Below are 9280 nucleotides of genomic sequence, written 5' to 3'. Positions count from 1 at the left end.
CGCGTCGAGTGTGCGTGCGTGCGTTGCGTGTTTGCGTGTGGTCACAGTTCCCGCCATCAGCCACTCTCCCTGACTTGGGGGAGCGAGCTGTATACCTCAGTTTGGGTTCGGCGTCCCTTCCTTCCTTAACCTCCATTCTTCCCCCTCCGCGCGGACTCGGTGCGAGCCCCGGACTCACAGGCACAGGTAAGACGGGCCCAGCGAGCTTCTCCACTGAGCCGTTTTCCGAGACCCCCCTTGCCCGGTGCGGTCCGCCCACTCGGCGTTCACTCTTCTGGAGTTCGCCCTGCTGCTGCTCAGCCTGCCCCCAGCCCCTCGCAGCTCCCCGGGCCTCACACGTACTCCACTAGGGTCTATCCCTAAGCTTTCCTTCTTTGACCTGGTCCTAACTGTCACTCGCTTCCTCCGCAGCCCGAACCTGCCCCATTTCGCTGGGGGCTGTCGCCGTCCGCCACTCGCCCCTTAACGAGGCCTGCTGTCTCTAAAGGGAACTTAGGTTGCGGTAGCCGCACATCCGTCAGGCCTTGGACAGGGTACTCTTTCACTCTTGACAATTCTTCACCTTCCTCTCCTAATCATCTCTAACCAAAAGGCATGGATTGTATTTTTGTCAAGCATTTGGTTGCTCCCCAGCTCTAGACATCAGATCACGTTGTCAAGTTTACATATTTTAGGGCATGGTCCACTAAAGGAAATGATAATCGGTGACAAAATCCTGTGTTTCGGAAAGTTGGCCTGTACTGGTTTTGTGGTAGTTCTTTCAAAAATTTGGCTCTGCCTAGGGATAGGCCCTTTTTTGGGGGTGGCAGTATCTGAAAAGTATCTACCTGGAGATATCTAAGAGAGGATGTCAAGTAGACAGCTGTATATATTGGGTTGGTGCTCAGAGGAGAGTTCTGAGCTGGACATACAAGTAAGTGTATATATGTCATCTGCCACCATGATGGTAAAGCTATGGATGTGGATGGAATTGCCTGAGGAGCGTACAGTGCTAGAAAAGAAAGGGGCCTAGGATGGAGCACTGAGGGATTCTTGGCATTTAATAACTGAATTTATTTCTGTACATCTTCAGTATCACTTTTCTAGTTGAAGCCACAATCCTCATTCACCTGGACTTAATGTCACTGATACCCTGTTTTCTCATCTGTAAAATGGGAATAAACATCACCTTATTGGATTGTTATGAGGATTAAACGCAGTAACCATAGCATGCACATGGCCTTCCGTCAATAGCCAGTAAACATTAATTGTTATTGTAAGTGTTGTTATAAGTTGAATCACTCAATACTTTCCTGTCCGGTTGCCCAGTTTTCTTTCATTCTTGCTGCTTTCACTCTCCTCCTGAAACCCAAACAAAGCACATCACTTGTCCATTCAGCAGTAACATGTCATTTCTCCGCTTAAAACTCTTCAGTGGATTGCCCATCACTAAGTGTTTATTACATTTAGGGTAAAATTCGAAATCCTTACAGTGATCTACAAGATTCTTCATAATCTGATTCTTTCCTGCTTTACTAGCTTCATCTTGCACATCCTCCCTTCCCTCTCTGAACTCCAGACACACTGCTTTTCATTTCTCAGTCAAACCAAATTATTTTCTATCGCAGGGCTTTTACACATTTTGTTCTGTTTGCCTGGATTGACCCAGCATGACCATCCTTCACTTAACTCATTCTTCAGTTTTCAGCCTAAGTGGTACTTTCTAACCCCTGACTCCCAAGTCTTAAGTCAGGTACCGTATTAAAATCTCTCATCAAGCCCTGCATTTTATATCATTTTTCAGAACTTCTAATTATATCTTTATTTGTGTGATTATTTAAAGTCTGACCCTATTAGAATATAAGCTAGTAATTATTTTATGTCTCTTTCTCAAAAATTTGTTAAGTGAATAAGTAAACTGGAGCTTGCTGTAAGAACCATCATGTCTTTTGGAAGCACCAGCTTACTGATATTTTTGTCATTTGAATATTCACTCTGCAAACAAAGAACACAAAAGAAAAAAACAATGGGTTTTCCATGGCTTTGGATGATTTTTACATTCTTATGTCATAAAACCATTCAGATTTTAGACACTTTAAGTGGAGATAAAGTTTATCTAGGTCAACTTCTCTCTTTCAGCCATAACACTAATTTTATCTCTGTGCATTTGTTTTATGGATCTTTTTAAGAAAGAAAGCCCTTGCCGAAACCGGTTTGGCTCAGTGGATAGAGCGTCGGCCTGCGGACTGAAAGGTCCCAGGTTCGATTCCGGTTAAGGGCATGTACCTGGGTTGCGGGCACATCCCCAGTGGGGAATGTGCAGGAGGCAGCTGATCGATGTTTCTCTCTCATCGATGTTTCTAACTCTCTATCTCTCTCCCTTCCTCTCTGTAAAAAATCAATAAAATATATTTAAAAAAAAAAAAAAGAAAGAAAGCCCTTAAAATCAGAATAGTGGTTTATATATCTTACCAACAGGTTAAACTATGAGACCAGTGAGTATGATGTTTTCATAAACAGATAAAGGAAAATGTCATATTTAAGTTGTTGGTGGTGAATGTGAAAGAAAGTATTAAAATTCAGTAATTTGTTTGTATATAGAACAACATTTTTTGTTGAGAAGTTGAAAATAAAACATAGGAAATGTATGAATGTCAAACAAAGAGGCATTTGGATTTATTTTATAGGTAGTGAGTGATGAGCTGTTAAAAACGTTTAGGAGGAAGTTTCATTTAATCAAGTTGAGTAAGCTCTAGAGATATGCTGTGGAACATTGTACCTTAGTTAACAGTACTGTATTGTACAATTAAAAATGTGTTAAGAGAGCAGATCTTGTGTTAGGTATTCTTTGTGTGTGTGTGTGTGTGTGTGCGTGTGTGTGTTAAGTATTCTTAACACAGAATTTAAAAATGTTTGGGAGGGAATCGGCATCAATGGCAAGTATTTAGCACTTACAAAGTGCCTGTTATTTTGCAGGAGTACAAAAGAAGATAGGACAGGTCCTCCTTCCTCTCTCCCCCTCCTTCAGGGAGAAAGTTAAGAAGACAGTTAGTGCATATTGTACTTTCTTTGGTAGGCGATAATAAAAGTAGTTTTTTAGAAAGGGTAAAGGATTCATTGCTGGAATCACGTTCATTGATGAGGATGCATTATGGTAGTGGTTAAAAACGTAGATTCTGATGTTAGACTTATTTTTGTCACTTACTGACTATAATCATGGATAAATTACTTGATCTCTCTTAGCTTTAGTTTCCTCATCTATAAATATATATTAATATCTGTCCTTTAGGGTTATTGTGAAAATAAATGCATGTATGGTGCCTAGCACTGTGCTTAATAAATGTTGTGTAATAAATATTAGATTGGAGTGGTAGCAAAGTGATGTGTTTCTGAATTAAGGTAGTAGTTACAAAAAGATGGGGTTTTTGATAAATGAGAATGAGGTTAAAGCTGATACTAAGATTTTTTGCCTCAATGATGGTGGGAGGACAAGTATAGGGAAGCCTTCTGAGGGCATGGACTGTATAATTTTCACATTTGTATCCCTACCACAGTATATCAAATTAGAGTAGCTCAATAAATGATTTTTTTAGAAGTGAACAAATCAGTTTAAAGTTGTTTTAGTTTTCAAAAGGCAATGAGAGATTTAGAGATGCTTCAATTCGAGAAAGAAACCTGTAAAGCTAGTTTTGAAAAAAGTAAAAACTAAGTTTATCAGTTTTTTTAAATTTGTAACAGCACCTGGTGGAAGTGGTGTTTTAAGACATAAAACATCCTTATGTGACAATGTTTATAAAGTCAACAAAGGATGTATTCTTTTTCACTGCCTTCATAGTTTCAAAATGTAGCAGGGATAAACCAAGATACAAATGGATCAAGGTACAGCTCCTCCTGGAGTCCCTCAGTTTGCACACAGATCCCTAAAGTTCTGTTGTGTGTGCGTGTGTGTGTGTGTGTGTGTGTGTGTGTGTGTGTGTGTATCCTGAGCATTATGTTTTAAATTTTTTCAATAAGGTTAAATTTGTGGTTTTTAAATAATGAAAAGGTTAATCTTTGCTGTATAAATGATCACTTTTAACAATCATTTTAATTTTGTGAATTGGATTATTTTTAAAAGGCACACTTATATTTCCTGTAGCTGAGTTGATGGCTTCCGAAGAACTGGGATAGCTGCAGAATATGAGTAGTTCCCCAAGAAGATTGCATTGCCTTTGGCACAAGCATCAGAATAAAGGTGAATCGTTATTACATAGGGTTTTTCAGTAAAAGTCACTGAAAAGTAAGTAATGTTTTTATTTTAGATATGTTTCCAAGAGTATGCATAGTGGCAAGAATTGACCATTTTCTTTCTTCTGTTTTTAGTAACAGTTTTCATGCTTTAGCATGTTTTGTGTGTGTGTGTGTGTATTTTTTTAACCATAGAATGCCCTTCTAGATAAGGATATTTTCAAAGCAATATCTAAAATAAGAACATTTATTTAATTATTTATTTTTAAGCTGTAGGTTTTTATTTTTTGTTAATCCTCACCCAAGGATATTTTTCCCATTGCTTTTTAGAGTGAGTGGAAGGAACGGTTGAAGGGAGGGAGGGCGGGAGGGAGGGAGGGAGAAATATCGATGTGCAGAGAGACACATTGATTGGTTGCCTCCTACACACTGCCCGCATGAAGTCGGGGATTAAACCTGCAACTTAGATATGTGCCCTTGACTGGGAATGGAACCATGACCTTCAGTGTAGGGGCTGACACTCTGACCACTGAGCAATACTAGCCGGGGCTAAAATAGGAGTATTTAAATATCTGTCCAGGGTATAGAAACATTTTTGGCAATGTTATTGAGCTTTCATAGAATGCTCAAGGCTGAATGGTAGTTTTAATAATTGTGAAGAAATTTAGGGAAAGGGGAATCTGAATGGTGTACTTAAAGAATGAGTTTTTATTATATTTTGTCTTCCTAATATCACTTTGGTAGTGAATTAGCATTACAGAATTCAGAAATCTTATCTTGGTTCTAGGTTCATAGAAAGTTTAACAGTTACTGAATTATGCTGAATACTGAAAAAGAAAGTTATTTTCTCTTTAAGTAAGGTAAACCCTGAAAATATGATGATTATACAAAAATAGATATAGTTAATGCATTTAGTACAAGAGCAGGTGATGGACTAAATTGAGGCATTAGAAGTTTTATTTTATTGGTTCTGCCAGTTTTTTGTCCTGCACCTTTCAGGGTTTCTTCTTTCAAAGAAAGAGAGGTTGCTAGTAGAAAGGTTAAGAAAATACTAAATATCTGAAGTAAAATTTTATATGTGTAATCAAAACTGCATCAAATATTTGAAAATTATATAGAGAGAAACAGAAGTAACAAGTTTTTATTTTTTATTAACTTTAGTGAACATTGAAATCTTCATCTCAAATTTTTGTTAAATGCAATTTTTAAAAACAAGTTTTTGTTGGAGGAATTCAAGGTTAATAACCTTTATTTACTTTTGGTCTGTAAGGAAAACACTAAGATAATGTGGTTTTATTTTAATTCATTTTAATTTGGCACCATGACCCATAATGACATTTTTTTAAAGTGAAGTAATCTGACATACTCTTAAAATGAAGTTTCTTTATTGAGTCGTGTATAAAATGAATCCCAGTTTAGGCAAGTTTATTAATGTTTTTGTTTTAATGCATTCTGTAACTGCATATTAATTCTTTTTCTTCATAAATGATCTTTCTCTCATTGAATTTAAGATATGAGAACAGCTGTACATTTAGTGTAAAAGTTCAGGTCCACATAGAAAAAGCTTAAGTGTTCAAAAGATAAGTCATATGTAATACAGGGCATAGTGATACTCTTCTAAAGAACTTAGTAAATATAACCCTATATTGGTCACATAAAAGGAATTTATGGTTCCAGTATCTACTGTTGTATATATATATTTTTTAAATATATTTTATTCATTTTTTACAGAGAGAAAGGGAGAGGGATAGAGAGATAGAAACATCGATGAGAGAGAAACGTCGATCAGCTGCCTCCTGCACACTCCCTACTGGGAATGTGCGCGCAACGAAGGTATATGCCCTTGACCGGAATCGAACCTGAGACCCTTCAGTCCGCAGGCCGATGCTCTATCCACTGAGCCAAACCGGTTAGGGCTGTATATTTTAACAATAAATTGATAATACTGATTTGTTCATTATTTTGTTGTTATTTATTCTTAAGCTAGAGGCCTGGTGCATGAAATTTGTGCACAAGTAGGGTCCCTAGGCCTAGCTGGCGATCAGGGCTCTTCTGGGCATTCCAGCTGCTGGCCAGGACCTTCCTTTGTTCCACGCCATCGCCTGGTGGTCAGTGCACATCATAGCGAGCAATAGAACTCTCGGTTTCCTGGTTGAACCCCCATGGGGATATTTGCATATTAGCCTTTTATATATATAGATTGTTGTTTCATGTATGTCAGACACTGTTCTAATGGAGATGTAAAGATTAAAGGACATATTCCCTGTCTTTAAATAACAGAGTCTAGGTAGAGACAAAGAGGTAAACAGTTTATATAAAGTAAACAGTTTATATAATGTGATAAATGCTCTACTAACAGTGAGCACAGAGTATAATAGGAGAATAGAGAAACCTTAAACAATGTCAGTGTGGATATGGAGTGAGAGTAAAGTAAAAGGTAGCTAGGAAAAGCTTCTTAAAGAAGGTAATATCTGAGTTGAGCCTTGATTTTATAGACAGGAGAAGAAATTATGGAGGATGGGGAAAGTACATAAAAATCCTATAAACATTGACTACAATGTACACATGGCATGAAAGTATGTGGCTTTTTTAGGGAAATTATAAGTAGTTCAAATGGCTGGATTTGGAGAGCTTGTTGGGAATAGAGAGGTAAGGAGGTCCTGGATCATGAAGGGGGTTTATGTCATATTAATGAGTCTAGATTTTATTATGAGGGCAGTTGGGAGTCATTGGATAATATTAAGGAGGAAAATGATGTGATTTTATCTGCAGCTCATTATGGAAATGTCTGGAAGGTGTATGGAGGTAGAATTGACAGTACTCTACCTTGACCTTCCATCCCCAATCTAATATCAATAATCATTAAGAGAAAAGTCAAAGATAACTCCCATGTTTCTGGCATAGGCATCTGGGTTAGGAGGGGGCCACATATTATTGGCAGTGCTAAAGGACAGAGTAGGAAAAAAATCTCAAAGGACATATCCAAACAATGAAGCACCAAATTATTAATTGCCAAAGAAAAGTATTACAAACACACATTGCTGGCCCAAAATTCTGTAATTACTGGTTGAGCAAACTGTCTTATTAACAGACTGGGTAAAAACAGTAGTGGACTCGATTACTTTGATGGATTCATATACCCAGCCAATTATACTATCTAAATCTGACCACAGTAGGAACCAAAAAAAATTGATGAGGCCTAACCGGTTTGGCTCAGTGGATAGAGCGTCGGCCTGCAGACTCAAGGGTCCCATGGTCGATTCTGGTCAAGGGCATGTACCTTGGTTGCGGGCACATACCCAGTAGGGAGTGTGCAGGAGCAGCTGATCAAAGTTTCTCTCTCATCAAAGTTTCTAAATCTCTATCCTCTCCCTTTCTCTCTGTAAAAAATCAATAAAATATATTTTAAAAAAAATTTGATGAGATGAGTGAATAACAATAAAGGACTTACAATGCGCAACACCTTTTAACTATTCAAAGTGTTTTCATGTCTCTTTTTAAATTTCATTCCCACTTATTTGATGTATACTATCTAGAGACCTCAAACTAGTGGTCCCTAGGCTGTATCCTGCCTACAGGTGGGTTTTGTTTGATTTGTAGCTTTTATTTTATTTGTTTATTTTTAATATTTTTTATTGATTTCAGAGAGAAAGGGAGAGGAAGAGATAGAAACATCAATGATGAGAATCATTGATTAGCTACCTCCTGCACGCCCCCTACTGGAGACTGAGCCCGCAACCCAGGCATGTGTCCTTGACCGGAATCCAACCTGGGACCCTTCAGTCCACAGGCTGACGCTCTGTCCACTGAGCCAAACCTGCTAGGGCTGATTTGTAGCTTTTAAAAATAACTGAATTCACTGACCACAATTAAAAATGGGCAGGTTTACATGAAAATTGGGATGTCATTTTCTTGAAAAATTAGATGATCTGGCAATGCTAGGTTCACTTATTTTCACATGATAAAATTGACTAAATTTGAATAGCAGTTTTCTTTTGTTTAATCCTCACCTAAGGACATAGGTAGAGAAAGGAAGTTAGAGACAGACAGATCAATGTGAGTGAGAAATATCAATTGATTGTCTTCCTTACGCTCCCCGAGGGTCAAACCTGAAACTCAGGTGTGCTCCCTGACCAAGAACCTCACCTGCACTTTCAGGACACTGAACAGTGCTCAACCAACTCAACCACTCTGGGTGGGGTGATTAACGGTTTTCATATTTTGCCTGCCTAAGTTATCTATGTGATTTGCCAGGCCTTATAGGCAGTTGGATTGGTAATCCCTGTTAACTTATTTATCTGGTATCTTTGGAAGGGTATTATAGACCAGGAATAAATTCAGAAAGTGGACACTAATTTCATATTAAGAGCTGGGGTCTATTTAATGCCTAATGTGTGTTGTTTAACTGCAACACTATAACATTTGCTCTACCTATTTTACACTTGAGAAAACAAATGGTTAGAAAAGATAAGTTATAAATTATATCAGAGCTGGTTCCTGATATCTAGACCTAGTCTGTTTTGATGACTACTTTATTAAAGCTTTTCTAGGTTAGCTGTTTTTGCAGATGCAAAATTTAATGAATTTTTTAAAATTTATTAAATTGTAAGCAAGAATCTGTATTAGAGCAGTGTTTCTAAAGATTTGAAGTGTATAAATAAAATTTGTTTTAACATTGTGTGTGATGTAATTTGATCTGAAATTCATTGTAAAGATACCTGGAAGGTATATGGACGTAGAATTGTATAATACACACGCTATTTGATAGCATTCTGTGCTATTACTAGAATTGTATTCATGTATTGACATTTGGTAAACTAATTTGAAGAGTTTTAGAAATTCTATTGTAAGCCATTTTTAAGTTATTAGAAGTTTATTTGGGAAATTTGAATATTTGTCATGGATAAAATTGATAGTCTTTCTGGGATGATAATATTAAATATAAATGATAGGTGGTTCTTAGGAAGAGAGATTATATTGTTAGTTTGTTTTCCCTAGAAAATAAATGGTTTTCTCAAATAATTCTGGAGGTTAAACTAATTTGATTTTTCTTATAGTTTGTATTCATTTAATG

General features: G+C 37.3%; 1 protein-coding gene across 8 annotated transcripts in view; it reads left to right on the top strand.

Moving 5' to 3' along the window:
* The first annotated feature begins 11 nt into the window (after nt 1-11).
* Nucleotides 12-9280, top strand: part of USP37 (ubiquitin specific peptidase 37) — an 80288-nt gene continuing 71019 nt past the window's right edge. For 3 of the 8 annotated variants that reach the window (XM_036320808.1, XM_036320806.1, XM_036320801.1), the window contains exons 1-2: nt 13-186; nt 4097-4258. The gene's annotated coding sequence lies outside the window, so the exon portion shown is untranslated. Of the gene's footprint in view, nt 187-4096; nt 4259-9280 lie in introns of all 8 variants that reach the window. The other 5 variants (XM_036320805.1, XM_036320807.1, XM_036320803.1 and 2 more) reach the window with 4 other exon arrangements.

This window comes from Myotis myotis, unplaced genomic scaffold (assembly GCF_014108235.1).
Source record: "Myotis myotis isolate mMyoMyo1 unplaced genomic scaffold, mMyoMyo1.p scaffold_m19_p_8, whole genome shotgun sequence".
NCBI lineage: Eukaryota > Metazoa > Chordata > Mammalia > Chiroptera > Vespertilionidae > Myotis > Myotis myotis.
Note: the sequence above shows the minus strand (reverse complement) of the source record. Positions and strands in the feature narration are given on the sequence as shown.